The 20,121-nt window shown below is 39.2% G+C and overlaps 1 protein-coding gene across 3 annotated transcripts in view; it reads right to left on the bottom strand.

The window, feature by feature from the left end:
• PTH (parathyroid hormone) overlaps nt 1-20,121 on the bottom strand; it is a 108,956-nt gene that overhangs the window by 36,614 nt on the left and 52,221 nt on the right. The window contains exons 3-5 of one of the 3 annotated variants that reach the window (XM_072725602.1): nt 9,307-9,430; nt 4,169-4,525; nt 1,721-3,350 (exon numbers count right to left, since the gene is read on the bottom strand). The gene's annotated coding sequence lies outside the window, so the exon portion shown is untranslated. Of the gene's footprint in view, nt 1-1,720; nt 3,351-4,168; nt 4,526-6,551; nt 7,863-9,306; nt 9,431-20,121 lie in introns of those variants that run through there. The other 2 variants (XR_011995094.1, XR_011995095.1) reach the window with 2 other exon arrangements.

Raw genomic sequence — 20,121 nt, 5'->3', positions numbered from 1 at the left:
GGCATAAGGGTAGTTGGGTTAAAGTTTGATAGGTTTTAAGTATTATTTCAGGTGTGTCTAAAAGCATAGCCTGGTATTTAGTAAATTGGCTTCCCTCTATCAACCACTGGTGATCTTTGGTCTCTAAGACACTTTGGACCTGACATGGAGTCACCACTGTCAAGGACTGTCCCATAGTAAGTTTTGAAGCTTCTTCTACCAGAAGGGCTATTGTAGCCCCTGCCTGAAGACAAGCCGGCCATCCCTGTGCTTATTATCAAGTGACTTTGAAAAATAGCCCATTGACCTTGTCTCATTTCTTAATTTCTGGGTAAGAACTCCCAAAGCTTGTTCCTGTTTTTCTATGACACATAAGGTGAAAATCTTTTCTAGATTTGGAAAAGACAAAGCTGGGGCTGATGAAAGCTTAGCTTTTATTTTTATTTATTTTATTTTTTTTTTATTATTTTTTTTTTGAAAGCTTAGCTTTTAATGTTTGAAAGGCTGTCTGCTGGGTTTTAGTCCAGAGTAGAGGTTCTTTTTCAGGGTGTTTAATTGAATCATGCAGTGGTTTGGCTAAGAGCCCAAATCCAGGAATCCACAGGTAGCAAAAACTTGCCACGCTTAGGATAGTTGTAGGTGGGAGTCCAAGATCTAATAGAGCCTTTTCTTTTCTTTCTTTCTTTCTTTTTTTTTTTTTGTCAGTAGACAGGGTACAGGGGCCTGGTATTAGTCCATACCCCTAATATTGTACTTTTTGTTTAGATATTTGTGCCTTTTTCGGGGAGACACAATATCCTCTGTCTACCAAGAAGTTAAATTATAGAATTACTATCAGACATTTCTTTTGTGGGAGTGCAGGTTAAAATATCATCCAAATATTGAGTTATAGTCCTTTAAGGCAAGGAGATAGCACGGAGGTCTTTTCTAAGTGCAGCCCCAAACAGGTAAGAATTCTCTCTAAATCTCTGCAGCAAGACTATTGAGGTTAATCTGAGCAGCCCATAGGGTTAAAGGTGAGGCTCATTCAAAAGCAAATAGGCTGTGTGTCTTTCACTTAGGGGATGCCAGGGAACCTGGGTGGGTAGAGTACATGGATTTAGCTTTATGGGATGAATAGGCATCACTGCCTCATTTATAGGTCTTAAATCTTATACCATCTAATATTCTCCATTGGCTTTTTTTGCTGGTCAAATTGGAGAGTTATAAGGAGATTGACAAGGCTTTAAAATACCATGTTTGAGAAACTTATCAATAAGTGGTTGTAACCCAGCTCTTGCCTCAGGTTTTAAGGGATATTGTTTTTTATGACATACAGTGATTGGGTCCTTTAAGGTCACTTTCACTGGCTGGGCTTTAAGAGCCTATCCCAAGACATCACAATCCCAGACCTGTGGATTTACTTCCTTCCAGATATTAGAAGGGATACCAGGGTAAGGTTTTAATTCTCCAGATGTTAAAGAGAACAAACCATCCTCTTCTTTAGTAAGAGCAAACCTGCTTCCTAGTTTATACATTAAGTCTCGTAAAAGTAATGGAGTGGGACAAGATGGAAGGTCTAGAAACACATGAGTAACCAATTGGTTTCTATACCTACAGGTTAAAGGCATTGTCTGGCAATACATTTTAGTTGTTCCTGCTATGTCAACAATTTTATGGCTAGAAAAACAAGTAAGACTGGAGTGCTAAATAAGAACAGAATGAGTGGCCCCTGTATCAACAAGAAAATTGAAAAACTTACCTTTCATATCCAGAATGCCAGGTCTCAGTCACCTTGATGTCAAAGGGAGCCAGAGCAGCCTCAGGGCCCTGTCATGCTAGGTCCTCTGGTTCCTGCTCTTCGGCAGGGAAGTGAGTTTTTGTTGTCTCTCTCTCTGGAGATGAGGACAGTCTCTCTTCCAATGTCCTTTTTTTTGCACAGACAGGACATGACTGTGGTGGAGAACATTTGTCTGGACATTCTTTGCTTCAATGTCTGATTAGGCCACACCCATAGCATGGGGTCTTACCTGGTCCTTTGTCTGATACTGGCCTTTTTTTGGGTGCCTGATTATTCTAGTGTGGTGGGGAATCTGCAATAGTGCCAGCTGATATTTAAGCCTGTATTTTACCCTGAGATTTATTTAGCTCTTGATTCTTTTCCTGACTTAAGGCCACATCTCTATTATTAAAGACTCCAGTAGCTACTTCTAGTAGGTACTGGGTAGGGGTTTGAGGTCCTGGAGACATTTTAGTCAGTTTTTGGCGGCTGTCAGGTGCTGACTGACTTATAAAATGATGTTTAGTGTGATTGTTCCCTCGGGTGAGATTGGGTCCAGATTTGTATACTTTCAAAGGTGGCTCCTATCAAATGACCCTGAAATAGAGCTGAATTTTCATCAGCTCCTTGAGAAACTTCCTGAATTTTATCAAAGTTTACAGGTTTAGAGAATCCTTTTTTCATTCCTTCTATTAAACAAGTGAGCATATGGTGTCATCTTTCCCTTCCCTATCTTCTTGGTAATTCCAGTGAGGTTCAGTATTGGGAACAGCAGTTCTCCCTATCAGATAACAACCTCTATCTCTGGCTGTTGGTTCATCAGCAAATTTTTGATGAGCCCCTTTTCCACAAGGGTGCAACAATGAGTTGATATGTTGTATATATCTTGCCAGGTCAAATCAAACATAATAGATAATTGTTGAAAGCCCTCAATAAATTGAGGAGGGTTTTTGGAATATTGTTCTAATTGTTGTTTTATCTGAGCCAGGTCTGCTATGGAGAATGGGACATGGACTTTAATTGTACCCATTTCTCTACTAGCAACCTCCCTAAGAAGATAAAATCCAGATTTAGGTGGAACCCCTGGGAGATAAGGAGTTCTACTCCTAGTATGCCTAACTGGGCTGGGAGAAAAGGGGTCTTGAGGTTTACAGGGAGGAGGGTTGTAACAGAGCCAGTATCATCTTTGTTTAGATTGGCCAGTGATTACTCCAGTAGACCAGGTTTATTAATAGGAATGGGCCTATTTAGACAGTCATCATCCAATATGTCCAGAGGGGGTTTATTAACCAGGTTAGTGGTTGGACACATTCTGTCAGAAGCCTTAGGTTGGGGTCTTGATTTAAGGCCATGAAGGCTAGACATAAGGTACCTTAGTCCATTTGCAACCCCCTTTTTTTGCAGGAGAGATCTAGCCTGATAGATTATATTGAAGCTTAATGTCCCACAAATGCACCATTTTTCCTCATTTCATGAGGAGTAATGAGGTCATGCAATGTTACAGAAGATCAGTTTATTCTTTCTTAAATCTTGCAATCCAAATTGATTCCAGTGAGTTAAAAAGCATCCCAAGGAAGAATCCTTAGGGACTGAAGAATAATATTTCAGGTTCCTAGAAAAGTAGAAAAGATCCATTAGCAAAAATCCCCCCTGAATCCCAGGTGGCGTCCCATGCAGGATATGTCAGGGGTTCCTGGTCTCAAAGTGAGTCACTATGAACAACACCTTGCCTCGTAGGAGGGATGCCAGCATCTGCTCCCTTCCTCATTGCATTCTAGTCCAAATGAACACTGGCAATGGACCAAAATGCTGTGCTGTGCCATGCTATGAAGAACCTGCTGTTTTTAACTCATAGAAAACACTAAAAATAGTATTACAAGGAGGACATTACCTAATTTTGTAATTTAGGTAGTTAGTAGGAGATACTGATGGAAAACAGTAGAGATAGAAATCCACCATGATCTAAATGACATTTCAACACATGTAGCTCTTACAGCTGACTTTCCTAGGAAACAGTCCCTGGTTAGGTTTTAATTCAATCCGGTACTGCTTTTGTCTGGCTCTTGGTGGAGGTCTCATGGCCAGAAGCGACTAGACCAGAGAAACAAAGGGGATCACATTAGACCAATGAGGATGAAACTTCACATGGGAGTCTTAAGATTGGCAGCCATCCTGGTGACTTAGGTGGCTGTCCCATGCCCAAAAAGACAACTTTGTATAAAAATAGGAATAAAGGGAGGCATCAAGTATCTGAGTCTTATTACCATTCTGGCTAGGGTAGTAGCTTCCAGTCAAAAGGCTTTCTCCTGCCCGTAGGACAGGCACAGGTTAGAGGATAACAGCCTGAGCGGTTGACATGAAAGTGTTCCAATATGAGACAGTACTTGAAAAAGCCCCTGCTGTGAGAGTAAAGGAAGAGGAAGTACCCACCAAGTTTGTAAGGAGGCTCACTTCTGAAAGCTGTCATGAGCTGAGAGAACCCAGAAGATGTACCAGCGCTGCTTCAGGATCCTTCTTTTTTCTTTGTCTTTCTTTCCCTTCTCCTGGCTTGCTATGTCAGTTCAGCCAACTGACTGAAGAGACAGTTTCTTTTCATGTTTCATGCCTCTACCTTATAGAGAAGTGGTACTTGAGAACCACATGGACCATTAGAGTGTGAGGACTCTTGGGCCTGTAAGAGAAGACTCGAGTCCCACATTGGATGTCAAATGATGTGATTTGAAGTTTGGATCCAAGAGTGAATGGTCAGAAAAGAATTTGTGAGATGTCTTCAGTGCAAAAAGGTGTCTAAAAAAAAAAAAAATATATATATATATATATATATATATATATATATATATATATTATTGGAGTTTAATTTGGCAACATATAGCATAACCCCCAGTGCTCAGCCCACCAAGTGCCTCCCCTCAGTGCCCATCACCCAGTCACCCCAGCCCACCGCCCACATCCCTTTCCTCTACCCCTGTTCGTTTCCCAGAGTTAGGTGTCTCTCATATTTTGTCACCCTCACTGATATTTTCACTCATTTTCTCTCCTTTCCCCTTTATTCCCTTTCACTATTTTTTATATTCCCCAAATGAATGAGACCATATAATGTTTGTCCTTCTCCGATTGACTTATTTCACTCAGCCTAATACCCTCCAGTTCCATCCATGTTGAAGCAAATGGTGGGTATCTCTCATTTCTAATGGCTGAACAAAAAGGTGTTTTTATGATAGCACGGGGACAGGATCCATGGGGAGACAGAGCTGCACTGGTGATTGTGGGGAGTGACTGATTATATACTTATAAATTTGTGGAGGAAGAGCGATAGAGATAACTTCAGTTTCTAAGGAATTTTCCTATGCTGAAAGTGAGGTTTTAGGACCTTGGAGGTGTGGTTATTGTCAAAAGGTTGTTTAGTCTCTAACAGAACATCAACTCTAAGGCAGCCATGAGCTCCCCGAGGAATGTCCTGCTCTGCATGTCTTGGGTATTTCTCAAGTGGGCTGCAAGTTGAAAGATTAAATTTAAGCTACACTTCTGCCTTTGTTCTCCTCATCATCTTCCCCATCTCCACCCATGATGCTGTGCTGACCCTACAGTCTATCTCTAGACTTAATAATGGGATAATATATTTCCTTATTCTTTAAGACCATTTGAGTGAAGTTTCTTATTTCTTACAACCCAAATGCTGTGAATCCTTCATATGGATAAATTACTTAGCCTCTTTGATTCTGTTTCTTTATCTAAAATAATCCTTATATACCTGTATTTTGAAAATTTAAGTGAGCTTTGTCATGCATGTTGGCATGTGGCTATCATTACTAGGTTAGGATAATACTTCTTTATCCTGCTCATAATCTGATCTCACACTGAGCTATTCAGGTAGCTTAGAATCTTTTGCATATTCTCTCAGGAATTTAACCCCACATAATCTGGACCGAAGACCTTGAAACTGAGTAAATCTCAGCTAGCTCCACAGAGTACAGCAGTATAGTATAATGATTAGGAAAGATGGAGCAGGAATTAGATAGACTGCCTTGGTTGAAGTAATAGCAGCCCACTAACTATGATCTTTGGGTAAATTGCTTAACTTCTCTAGGGCCCAGGGTCCCCATCCACATATTGTAGATAATAATACCTACTGCAGAGGTTGTTTTTTAAAGATTTTATTTATTTGACAGAGAGAGAGAGCAAGAGAGAGGGAGCACAAACATGGGGAGGGGCAGAGCGAGAGAGAGAAACAGGCTTCCCTCTGAGCAGGGAGCAGGATGTAGGGCTCCATTCCCAGGACCCTGGGATCATGACCTGAGTCAAAGGCAGATATTTAACTGACTGAGCCACCCAGGTGCCCCCAAAGATTATTTTACATTGAAAGGAGGTAATCTATATTAAGATTTTAGCCTATTGCCATTTGTATATATAAATATATACATTATATATTATATATATATGCATACATATATTTGGTTACAGTGGTTTAATTTATTCATGTCTTTAATCTCTGCTTACTTAGCATCAGAAGTCTTCTTGTACATGCAAAATATACTGAACTTGAAATGCAGTTGAGAGCTCTATCTTACTCTTTAGTTTTATCAACATTGCTTGAGTTTCTTTATTCTTAAAGTTCATAGTTTTGTGTTGGAGATTTGTAAGGCTATTTTTGTTTTTCTATTTTTTTTAATGTTTTTTATTGGAGTTCGATTTGCCAACATATAGCATAACACCTAGTACTCATCCTGTCAAGTGCCCCCTCAGTGCCCGTCACCCAGTCACCCCATCCTCCCGCCCACCTCCCCTTCCACTACCCCTTGTTCATTTCCCAGAGTTAAGAGTCTCTCATGTTCTGTCTCCCTCACTGATATTTCCCACTTATTTTCTCTCCTTTCCCCTTTAATTCCTTTCACTATTTTTATATTCCCTGAATGAATGAAACCATATAATGTTTGTTCTTCTCTGACTGACTTACTTCACTCAGCATAATACCCTCCAGTTCTATCCACGTCGAAGTACATGGTGGGTATTCATCATTTCTAATAGCTGAATAATATTCCGTTGTATATATAGACCACATCTTGTTTATCATTCATTTCGATGGACACTGAGGCTCCTTCCATAGTTCGGCTATTGTGGACATTGCTGCTATAAACATTGGGGTGCAGGTGTCTCAGTTTTTCACTGCATCTTTATCTTTGTGGTAAATCCCCAGTAATGCAATTGCTGGGTCATAGGGTAGCTCTATTTTTAACTCTGAGGAACCTCCACACAGTTTTCCAGAGTGGCTGTACCAGTTCACATTCCAACCAACAGTGCAAGAGGGTTCCCCTTTCTCCATATCCTCTCCAACATTTGTTGTTTTCTGTCTTGTTAATTTTCCCCATTCCCACTGGTGTGAGGTGGGATCTCATTGTGGTTTTGATTTGTATTTCCCTGATGGCCAGTGATGCGGAGCATTTTCTCATGCTTCTTGGCCATGTGTATGTCTTCTTTAGCGAAATTTCTGTTCATGTCTTTTGCCCAATTCATGATTGGATTGTTTGTTTCTTTGCTGCTGAGTTTATTAAGTTCTTTATAGATCTTGGATACTAGCCTTTTATCTGATATGTCATTTGCAAATATCTTCTCCCATTCTGTAGGTTGTCTATGAGTTTTGTTGACTGTTTCTTTTGCTGTGTGGAAGCTTTTTATCTTGATTAATTCCCAGTAGTTCATTTTTGCTTTTGTTTCCCTTGCCTGTAGAGACGTGTCTTGCAAGAAGTTGCTGTGGCCAAGTTCAAAAAGAGTGTTGCCTGTGTTCTCCTCCAGGATTTTGGTGGATTCTTGTCTCACATACAGATCTTTCATCCATTTTGAGTTTATCTTTGTGTATGGTGTAAGAGAATGGTCTAGTTTCATTCTTCTGCATGTGGTTGTCCAATTTTCTCAGCACCATTTTTTGAGGAGACTCTCCTTTTTCCAGTGGATAGTCTTTCCTGCTTCGTTGAATATTAGTTGACCATAGAGCTGAGTGCCAATTTCTGGATTCTCTATTCTGTTCCATTGATCTATGTGTCTGTTTTTGTGCCAGTACCACACTGTCTTGATGATCACAAGTACAACTTGAAATTATAAGGCCATTTTTGACGTTATTTTTGTGTGCCTGGGGAGATAGGTGGCAGGATTCTGAGCAAACCTCAATGCCCGACTTGTCAGATTTCAGGTACCTCTCTGCCCTCCTACACTCCTATGGCCTAAAGGTATGTGGTAGGTAAGGGGTGTAAACATCATTGGAACAGATAGGGCGTCTCTGGAGGGCATGCCTCCTGAGCTAGGTCTCACTGCTGAAAGCTGTCATGAGCTGAGAGAACCCAGCACTACTTCAGGATCCTTCTTTTTTCTCTCTTTGTCTTTCTTCCCCATTTTCTGGCTTGCTATGTCAGTTCAGCCAACTGACTGAAGAGACAGTTTCTTTTCATGTTTCATGCCTCTATCTTATAGAGAAGTGGTACTTGAGAACCACATGGATCATTAGAGTGTGAGAACTCTTGGGCCTGTAAGACAACATTCAATCAAGTCTTATTTGATGCCTAAGAGACATTGGGTTCCCAAGTGTCTAATGACTATACCGCTACGTAGGGGGCATAGTAAGGACTTGAATCTACATCTGGATCTAGCTAGCACTCTATTTTCACTTAGTGAATTAATCTGGCAAGAGTTGCTAAGAAAATTGATATTTAAGAAATACTTAATAAATGCTACATACAAGTCAGAAGTGTATTTGTATAGTTTCATTTGATCTTTACAACTAACCTGTGAGAGGATTGGGAGAGGTTTAGCAACTTGCCAAAGGTCACAATGGATTGAGAGTGGGGAAGCTGGGGTATGAAACTACATTGTCTGATTTAAATTCAGAGTTCCTAAGACAGAAAATATTTGTGCTCAGGCTACTTATGCTTCACCTTATACAAATACTTGCAGGGGCACCTGGATGGCTCAATGGTTGAGCATCTGCTTTTGGCTTAGGTCGTGATCCTGGGGTCCTGAGATCCTGTCCTGCATCAGGCTCCCCACAGGGAGCCTGTTTCTCCTTTGCCTGTCTCTGCCTCTCTCTGTGTGTCTCTTATGAATAAATAAATAAAATATTTTTTAAAATGCTTGCAGGTGTAAGGTAAAAATTCAATGTAAACAAAGCACCTTCAGCCAAGGGAAATATTATTTATTCATGAACTTCAGGGTTTCAATTGTTTTCCCCTAGAGAACTAAAGCCTCTAGCCCCTACTTACTGAAAATGTGGTCTGTACACCAGAAACTTTGGCATGTCCTGGGATCCTGTTAAAAATGCAGAATACCAGACTCCACTTCAGATCTCCTGAATCAGAATATGGAGCATAATAAGATTCTCAGGCGAATTGTGTGCCCCTTAAAGTTGGGAAGCTCTACTTTAGCTGAAACTGAAGGATTCCTGATCTCTGATGATCTCATAATATTATTACTAAATATCTCCTTAACATGATGAAATTCCCAAATAATTTCCAAACCACTCTCTCAAGAATTTGCAAAAAGAGAATCAGAGAAAAACAAGATTAGTACTAGATGGTACATACCTTGCTAAGGGCGAAGAGACTTGAAATCAACTTGTAAGTCTTTTTGAAAAACTACAAAGGAATTTAAACAGAAATTTCTTCCACATTCCAAATCACTGAGTCCAATGAAGATAACAAGTATTTACTGAAAAAATGAAGAAATGAGAGGAAAAGGATACTTATCAAATGGCAACACCAGGCATTTTGCATAGTTTAGTTTCTTGTTATAACATTGAATCCTCACTGTGTATATAAGGGAACCGAGGCAAAATAGGTTAGGTAAATTATTCAAGGCCATATAGACTTGGGTCTGAATCCAGATTTGTCTGAATCCAAAGCTCTAATGCCACTCACTGTGCGTGACCCACATAAACTGCGAGGTGCTGCAGGAATCGGAAAGACGCTCCTATTTTCTCAGTTCTAAGATATACTTGTTTCTCCACAGCTTGACACATCTGAAGTTGGGATTCTTCTTAAAACCAGCATTGAAAGAAACTCATCAAGGTGCCAAAAAAATTCAATGTAGAATGGAAAGTCTTCTTTTTAACAAATAGTGTCAGAATAACTGGATATCCAACTGAAAAGAATGAGCCTTGACCTATACCCCATACCACACACTAAAATTAATTTGAGATGTATCATAGACTTAAATGTAAAGGCCAAAATTTTAAGTGTGGAAGCATATATTTTCAACCTTGGAATAGACAAATATTTCTTAAAGAAGACATAGAAAGCACTAAATAACCTCATACCCAGTAGGATGGCTGCTATAAAAAAAAATAACAGAAAATAACCAGAGTTGGAGAGGATATGGGAAAATTGGAATCCTTGCACACTGTTGGTGGGATTGTAAAATAGTTCACTATGGAAAACAATAGGGAGTTCCTAAAAAAATTTAAAATAGAACTACTATATGATCCAGCAATCCCACTTCTGGGTATATATCCATAAAAATTGAAAGCAGGGTTTCAAAGAGATATTTGCACACTCATGTTCATAGCAGTACTTTTCACAATAGAAAAGAGGTAGAATCTTTGCTGAAAAAAGAATTTAACTTAAAAGAAAAATCAGTTTTACTTCATTAAATCATTTCTTAAGGCAGTGAAAAGAAAATGAAAAGGCAAATCACATACTGGGAGATAATCTTCACAATACATATATCCACAGTGGATGCTATGGTGCTCCCTCCAGACTTCCCTTCCACAGCTTCCAGAAATTTTGGCAGCGAGGTCAACAGATGAGTCTGCCTCTAGACATTCCCCTTGCCCAGAGGGAGCTGCCAGGAACAGAACGCCTCAGTTCCAAAGGGGTTTGGAAATAGAGGACTGTGGAGAACACAATTATCAATTGAGTCTGTAGTTCTGAGCGAAGTTCCTTAGAGATAAGGTTTACAAGGAAGTTTTGAGGAAATCCAATATATAACATTTGGGTAAAGGAGGGAAAAAAAGGGGAGGCAGAAGGAGAGGAGAGGTAAGGGCATTCAGAGAGATGGGAGGAAAACTAGGGCTGTATGGAGACATTAAAGTCAAAGGAAGAGGATGTGTTAGAAGGGAGGTAGTTTGGGTTTTTTTTCTAACTTATTTATTCATGGGAGACACAGAGAGAGAGGCAGAGACATAGGCAGAGGGGAAGCCTGATGTGGGACTTGATCCCAGGACGCTGGTATCACGACCCGAGCCAAAAGCAGGGGCTCAACCACTGAGCCGCTCAGGCATCCCTGGAAGGGAAGAAGTTTGTCAAATGTTGGGAAGAGATTATGTAAGAGAAAGACTGAACAATGTTTATCATATTTAGCAATATGGAGGTCACTGGAGGCAATAGTTAAGAGCAATTTGTTTTTATTATGGGGGCAGAAACTAGACTGATGAGTGAGAGGTAAGGAAATAAACACAGCAATGAAACAACTCTAAAACTTTTTGAATGAGAAAAGAGAACTAGGTTAGCTTAGGAACAGCTACCTAGATCAGATGGCAAAATATTTAAAATTTTAATTTAGTTATTTTTTGAATAAGCGCTACATTCATTTGGTTCAAAGATTTTTAAAAATTATACATTGAGAAATCTTATTTTCACATATGCCCATCTAATTCTTTATAACCACATCCCCTACCTTGTCCTCTATATGTAACCACTAACTATTAGGTTTTTGGAATCCTTCACTATTTCTTTTTTTTTTAAGTTTTTATATAAATTCCAGTTAGTTAGCATACAGTATAATATTAGTTTCAGATGTAGAACTTAGTGATGCAACACTTCCTTACAACACCTGGTGCTCATCACAATAAGCATACTCCTTAATCCCTATCACTTACTTTAACCCATCCCCCTTGTGACCAACAGTTTACTCTCTATTCTTCAGAGTCTGTTTCTTGGGGCACCCGGGTGGCAGTGGGTTAAGCGTCTACCTTCAGCTCAAGTCATGATCCCAGGGTCCTGGGATTGAGCCCCACATCCAGTTCCTTGCTCCTCAGGGAGCCTGCTTCTCCCTCCTTCTGCCTGCCTCTTCCCTTGCTTGTGTTTTTTCTCTCTCTCTCTCTCTGTTAAATAAATAAATGAATAAATAAAATCCTTTTTTTAAAGTCTGTTTCAGGGATCCTTGCGTGGCTCAGCAGTTTAGTTTCTGCCTTTGGTCCAGGGCATGATCTTGGAGTCCCACATCAGGTTCCCTACATGGAGCCTCCTTCTGCTTCTGCCTGTGTCTCTGCCTCTCTCTCTCCCTCTCTCTCTCTCTCTCTGTGTCTCTCATGAATAAATAAATAAATAAAATCTAAAAAAAAAAAAGTTTGTTTCTTGTTTTGCCTTTCACTATACTTTTTCCCCATGTCTGTTTGTTTTGTTTTTTAAATTGTACATATGAGGGATCCCTGGGTGGCTCAGTTGGTTAAGCATCTGCCTTTGGCTCAGGTCATGATCCTGGAGTTCCAGGACTGAGCCCCCCATCGGGCTCCCTGCTCTGTGATAAGTCTGCTTCTCCCCCTTCCTCTTCCCTGCTCACGTGCATGCAGGCATGCTCACTCTCACTCACTCTGTCTCACTCAAATAAACAAAATCTTCAAAAAAAAATAAATTGCAATATGAATGAAATCATATGGTTTTTGTCTTTCTCCGACTTACTTTGCTTAGCATAATACTCTCCATCTGTGTCACTGTAAATGACAGAATTTCATTCTTTTTGAAGGCTAAGTAATATTTCATCATAATGTAGTATTCCATTGTAATGTAATATTTCATTGTAAATATATAACATAATAACATTATAGTTAATTATAAATAAATCTATAAATAAATATACATGTATTTACACACCACATCTTCTTTACCCATCATCAGCCAATGGACACTTGGGCTGTTTCTATAATTTGGCAGTTATAAATAATACTGCTATAAAAATAGGGTGCATGTATCTTTTGGATTAATATGTTTTTGGGGGGCAAATGTCTAGTAGTGCAATTGCTGAATAGGGTATTTCCATTTTTAACTTTTTGAGGAAACTTCACACTGTTTTCCAGAGTGGTTGCAACAGTTTGCATTCACACCAACAGCGCAAGAGAGTTCCCTATTCTCTGCATCCTCAGCAACAACTGTTGTTTCCTGTGTTGTTAGATTTAACCCTTGTGACTGGTCTGAGGTGACATCTCATTGTAATTATCATTTGTATTTCCCTGATGCTGATATTGAGCATCTTTTCATGTGTCTGTTGGCCATTCGTATGCCTTCTTTGGGAAAGTGTCTATTCATGTCTTCTGCCAATTTTTAAACTGGATTATTTGTTTTTGGGTGTTGAGTTGTATAAGCTCTTTGTATATTTTGGATACATCTCTTTATTGAGTATGTCATTTGCAAAATATTCTCCCATCCCATAGGCTGCCTTTCGGTTTTGTAAATTGTCTCCTTCTCTATGCTGAAGCTTTTTATTTTGATGATGTCCCAATAGTTTATTTTTGCTTTTGTTTCCCTTACCTCAGGAGACAGATCTAGAAAAATGTTGCTATAGCCTATGTCAGAGAAATTACTGCCCGTGCTCTCCTCTAGGACTGTAATAGTTTCCTGTCTCATACGTAGGTCTTTTATCCATTTTGAATCTATTTTTGTGTGTGGTGTAAGAAAGTGGTCAGGTGTCTTTCTTTTGCATGTTGCTGTCCAGTATTCCCAGCACCATTTGTTGAAGAGACTATCTTTTTTTCCCAGTGGGGAAATTCTTTCCTGCTTTGTTGAAGAGTAGTTGACCATATAGTTGTCGGTTTATTTCTGGGTTTTCTACTCTGTTCTATTGATGAGTGTGTGTGTGTGTGTGTGCGTGTGTGTGTGTGTGTGTGTGTGTGTTTGCCAGTTACCATACTGTCTTGATGACTATAGCTTTGTAATATAACTTGAAGTCTGGAATGGTGATACATCTAGATTTGCTTTGCTTTTTTCCAGGTTGCTTTGGCTATTCAGGGTTTTTTGTGGTTCTATGCAACTTTTAGGATTATTTGTTCTAGCTCTGTGAAAAATGCTGTTGGTATTTTGATAGGGATTGCATCAAATGTGTAGATTGCTTTGGGTAGCATAGACATTTTAATATCCCTTGTTATTTCAATCCAAGAGCATGAAATGTCTTTCCATTTCTTTGTATTGTCTTCTCTTTCATCGGTGTTTTTTTATAGTTTTCAGAGTACAGTTTTTTTACGTCTTTGGTTAGGTTTATTCCTAGGTATCTTATGATTTTTGGTGCAATTGTTCCTGCACTATTTCTTCAGGAGGATAAGAACAAATACTAAAGTAAATTAATGCTCCTTCCCTTTGTCTTACACAAAAACAGCATACTAGCTTGCATGTTTTTTCACTTAACAATAGATCTTGTACATCTTCCCAGATTAACAGCTATAGAGGGACACAGGTTGCTTCCTTTTGCTGCTACACAATACTGCATTGCATAACCTTATACAGATGAAAATCCATGTGTGTAGGTGTATTTTCAGACTGATATTCCACAAGTGGGATTTCTAGATTAAATGGACATTATTAAATTGGCTTCTATTGGGTTTCATCATAGGGTGAGAGTAGCTGTTTCCCCTAGTTCCAGTAAAAAAAATGCTATCACTCCTTTGAAATTTTGTAATCTGATGAGTGATCACTGATATTGTTATATACTTTTATCTTGTGTTTCTCTTATGATAAAAGAGCTTGAACATGTTTTCATGGGTTTTAAGACAATTTGTATTTCTTTTAAAGTGAATTCTTAGAGTCTTATTGTTTATATCTTCATCCATTTTTCCTTGGGGTCATTGGCCTTTTTCTTCTCAATTTCCAAAAGCTCTTTATATATTAGGGATATTAGTTTTTTGTTTATGATAAGTTGCAGACATTTTTCCAGTTCTTTTGTTTCATGACTTTGTTTATGGTGTTCAGGTTTTGTTTTGCTTTTGCCATGTAGAACTTTTATTTTTTACTGCAATGTAGTTAAATGCATCAATCTTTCCTTACATGACTTATATGTTGAGTCATGGCTGGAAAGAGCTTTCATACTCCCAAGTTATAAAGAATTTTTCCAAATATTCTTCTATCAGTTTTCTATTTTCCTTTTTAAAGTTAAATATTTTACTTGGGGTATTTCTGGGTATTTACTATTGGAAATATGGACACAGCTTTGTAATTTTCTAGGTTGCTACCAGATGTCTCAATATTGTTTATTAAAAAAATTACACGTTTGGCACATTGATTTGAGATGAAAGGAGAAGGATCTTTTCAATGTGGGAAACGAGAATATTTAAAGGCTGATGGGAATGCCCTAGGGGAGAAGGAGCTGTTGCTCATATAAGTGAAAGAGGAGTAATAGAACAAGCTTACCAAGAAGAAATGGGGAATGAGATCAAAGGCAAAAATGCAAATATTAGCCTTAAGTAAAAGGAAGGATACCTGCTATATTTAACAAAAGGAACAAAGGGAACATTTGGGTCTACATGCAGATGGGTATGAGAATTATGTGGAGCAGTGTATGTTCTCATTCATTTGGGGAATATAAATAATAGTGAAAGGGAATATAAAGGAAGGGAGAAGAAATGTTGGGAAATATCAGGAAGGGAGACAGAACATAAAGACTCCTAACTCGGGGAAACGAACTAGGGGTGGTGGAAGGGGGGAGGAGGGCGGGTATTGGAGGGGAATGGGTGACGGGCACTGAGGTGGACACTTGACGGGATGAGCACTGGGTGTTTTTCTGTATGTTGGTAAATTGAACACCAATAAAAATTAATTAAAAAAAAAAGGGAAACAGAAAAAAAAAAGAGAATTATGTGGTAGAGAGCTGCAAATATACCAGTTTATTGTCTTCTACTTGCCAGTGTAATGAGAGGCAGTTTCACCTGCTGACACCTGATAAGAAGATGGGGTGGATAGAGGGGAGGTTGGGAGTGGAGAATAAAGTTTGATATTATCACCATAAGGAGTAGGAAAGTAAGACTTGAGAGGTATAGCAAGAGCCTTGGAAAGATCTGGAAGGCTCAGCCAAACTTGGTGACCATAAATATACAGTGATAGCAATAGGCTTGGTTATATCATTTTTCACTGGATGTGCTCAGATCCCCATGGGCAGGCATAGTGATTGCAGGTAGGAACTGAAGTTTTCACCCAGGAACTCATTTATCCAGGATTCAGGTATTCCCCTCAAAGGAGCCAAAAGGACAAAAGGGCATAGCAATATAGATCGCTGTTAAGAGAATGGCAGAAATGACAGGTTGTAAGTTGGATTGAAAAGAAATGAAAACATGAGGAGGCAAGTCCTAAGAAAGTATATGTTTCCATAGAACAGAAGTTAGTCTGAAAAACAAGTATTTGGGGAGTAGAAAAGCAAATAAACAGAAGTGATGGGAGATGGTGGCTGAAAATGGGTCTGATTTATTAATTTTACAGGCAGAGTGGTTTTAGATAAAGATAAGGTCCAGGGTATAACATTGAAAGAGTAGGGCAGATGTGAGAAGGGTGGAGAAGGTCACTGAAAATAAAGAGCTAAACCAAAAGCCAGAGTATTGGATAATTAGTACTCTCTAGATACTAGAATCACCCACATTGACAGCAGAAATAAGGGTAGAGAGGAAAGTTTATAAGCTTAGTGCCTGAGTCTTCAACAAATAAGAGCTAGTGCCTAGAATATCAGGAGATGACAGACATAAGGGAGACTAGAATGTGATACAGCCAAATGGCATGAACTGTGCCATTTCTCATGAAAAAGCAGAGACCGTTACAAGCTGTTGGAAGTATAAGGGTGAAACAGCAGCATTAAGGAACAGAAAGAAGCTTCTGACCCCAGCGCTAGACCCTGATATGCAGAAGAACACAGGGTTGTGAAAGAATAAGCACCCTTCACTTAAGTGGGCTGTAGTGAAATCTGGTCCTCAGGGAATACCCTTTATGAATTTTGAGACTTTAATAGTGTGGAGCAGGATGCCTGGGTGGCTCAGCAGTTGAGTGTCTGCCTTTGGCTCAGGGTGTGATCCTGGAGTCCTGGGATCGAGTCCCACATCGGGCTCCCTACATGGAGCCTGCTTCTCCCTCTGCATATGTCTCTGACTCTCTGTGTCTCTCATAAATAAATAAATAAATAAATAAATAAATAAATAAATAAATAAATAAAAAATCTTTTTAAAAAATAGTGTGGAGGGCAGCCCAGGTGGCTCAGCGGTTTAGCGCTGCCTTCGGCCCAGGGCCTGATCCTGGAGACCTGGGATCGAGTACCGCGTTGGGCTCTCTGCATGGAGCCTGCTTCTCCCTCTGCCTGTGTCTCTGCCTCTCTCTCTCTCTCTCTCTCTCTCTCTGTCCTTCATGGATAAATAAATAAAATCTTAAAAAAATTAGTGTGGAGTCATCAGATTTACATCATCATTCATAAACATGAGGCCCTTCTCTCTTCAATCTTGGAACAGCCAGCTTTGAAAGTGAATTGTAGGAGACATGGTCCAAATGTCAGCATCACATACAACTCTAAACTCTAGTTCCATCACTCCAGGTTAAGGCTTGTGATATTGCAAATGTCCCTCAGCTATTATACTGGAGCACAAACATGGATGACTACTCCTTTCCAGGGAGTAGTTTGAATGAAACAGAGGAAGGAAGGAAAAGAGAATGGGTATTTGAGTGAGGGCCCTCACTGAGTGAGGGAAAATGGCACATGAGAGCACGTAAGGAAATACTAATAGCTAACACTTAATTATCAAGTGTGCACCATCTGTCTGGCCCTGTTCTAAGCACATTACGTACAAAACCTCATTCTAACCTCATGAATAATCTGAATCAAGTTCTAATATAATCACAGTTATTTTTATTTTTTCAGATTTTTATTTAAATTCTAGTTTGTTTACATACTGTGTAATATTAGCTTCAGGTGTAGAATTTAGTGATTCGTCACTTCACTCTATCACCCATGCTTACCACAAGTGCCTTCCTTAATTCCTATCAGATATTTAACCCAATTCCCTACCCACCTCTCCTCCAGTAATCCTCAATTTGTTTTCTATAGTTAAAGTCTGTTTCCTGATCTGCCTCTCTTTTTCCTCCCATGCCCACCTGTTTTGTTTTTTCAATTCCACATATGAATGAAATCATATGGTATTTGTCTTTCTCCGAATTATTTCACTTAGCATTATACTGTCTGGCTTCATCCACACGATTGAAAATGGCAAGGTTTCATTCTTTTTTATGGCTGAGTAGTACTCCATTGTATATCTATTATTCGATGGACATATGTGGGCTTTATTCATAATTTGGCTATTGTAAGTAATGCTATAAACATAGGGATGCATATATCCCTTTGAATCAGTATATTTGTAGCCTTTGGGTAAATACGTAGTAGTGCAATTGCTGAATAGGGTATTTCCATTTTTAACTTTTTGAGGAAACTTCACACTGTTTTCCAGAGTGGTTGCAACAGTTTGCATTCACACCAACAGCGCAAGAGAGTTCCCTATTCTCTGCATCCTCAGCAACAACTGTTGTTTCCTGTGTTGTTAGTTTTAGCCCTTGTGACTGGTCTGAGGTGACATCTCATTGTAATTATCATTTGTATTTCCCTGATGCTGATATTGAGCATCTTTTCATGTGTCTGTTGGCCATTCGTATGCCTTCTTTGGGAAAGTGTCTATTCATGTCTTCTGCCAATTTTTAAACTGGATTATTTGTTTTTGGGTGTTGAGTTGTATAAGCTCTTTGTATATTTTGGATACATCTCTTTATTGAGTATGTCATTTGCAAATATCTTCTCCCATCCCATAGGCTGCCTTTTGGTTTTGTAAATTGTCTCCTTCTCTATGCTGAAGCTTTTTATTTTGATGATGTCCCAATAGTTTATTTTTGCTTTTGTTTCCCTTACCTCAGGAGACAGATCTAGAAAAATGTTGCTATAGCCTATGTCAGAGAAATTACTGCCCGTGCTCTCCTCTAGGACTGTAATAGTTTCCTGTCTCATACGTAGGTCTTTTATCCATTTTGAATCTATTTTTGTGTGTGGTGTAAGAAAGTGGTCAGGTGTCTTTCTTTTGCATGTTGCTGTCCAGTATTCCCAGCACCATTTGTTGAAGAGACTATCTTTTTTTCCCAGTGGGGAAATTCTTTCCTGCTTTGTTGAAGAATAGTTGACCATATAGTTGTCGGTTTATTTCTGGGTTTTCTACTCTGTTCTGTTGATGTGTGTGTGTGTGTGTGTGTGTGTGTGTGTGTGTGTGTGTGTTTGCCAGTTACCATACTGTCTTGATGACTATAGCTTTGCTTTTTTAATTAAATTTATTTTTTTTACTGGAGTTCGATTTGCCAACATATAGCATAACACCCAGTGCTCATCCCGTCAAGTGCCCCCCTCAGTGCCCGTCACCCATCACCCCAACCCCCCGTCCACCTCCCTTTCCACTACCCCTTGTTTGTTTCCCAGAGTTAGGTGTCTCTCATGCTCTGTCACCCTCACTGATAATTCCCACTCATTTTATCTCCTTTCCCCTTTATTCCCTTTCACTATTTTTTTATGACTATAGCTTTGTAATATAACTTGAAGTCTGGAATTGTGATGCCTCTACATTTGCTTTGCTTTTCCCAGGTTGCTTTGGCTATTCAGGAAAAATTTTAAGATTGTTTGTTCTAGCTCTGTGAAAAATGCTATTGGTATTTTGATAGGGATTGCATCAAATGTGTAGATTGCTTTGAATAGTATAGACATAATCACTGTAATTTTTCTTTTTAAGAAAAATTTAAATTCAGTTAATTAGTATATAGTATATTATTAGTTTCAGAGGTAGAGTTTAGTGATTCATCAGTTGCATGTAACACAGGATGCTCATTACATCGTGTCCTCCTTAATGCCCATCACCCAGTTACCCCATTCCCCACCCACCTCCCTTCCAACAACCCTGTTTGTTTCCTAGAGTTAAGAGTCTCTGATGGTTTGTCTCCATCTATGATTTCACTGTTATTTTTCAAATGAGGAAACAGGTACAGGGAGGATAAGTAACATGTCTGGTTGTGTCACACAATTAGTAAACAGCAGAGCCAGAATGGAGGCTCAAAAGTCTTGACCTGAGAGACCATGCCCTTAATTACCCTATTATACTACTTCTAGTGGATATACATGCAGAGCCAGCCCTGGGAATCCTTAAACATGATATGGTTTCCCTGCATAGCTCTTCTGGAGCTTTTCCATTATGCCTCAAAGAAAATCTGAAACACATTGGTCCTGGACTGTGCAAGGAAGAATTAAATTGGAATCATGCTGTTTAGTTCATTAAAACCAAAACAGGCTAAAGGAAGCTACTGTTCAATAAGGTTGGAAGAGTTTTATAGGTGAAAACTAAGAGTAGAATTGGCCTTTCTGATGGC

This window comes from Vulpes vulpes, chromosome 11 (assembly GCF_048418805.1).
Source record: "Vulpes vulpes isolate BD-2025 chromosome 11, VulVul3, whole genome shotgun sequence".
Lineage (NCBI taxonomy): Eukaryota > Metazoa > Chordata > Mammalia > Carnivora > Canidae > Vulpes > Vulpes vulpes.
The sequence above is the reverse complement of the archived record's forward strand: the minus strand, read 5'-3'. Positions and strand labels throughout refer to the sequence as shown.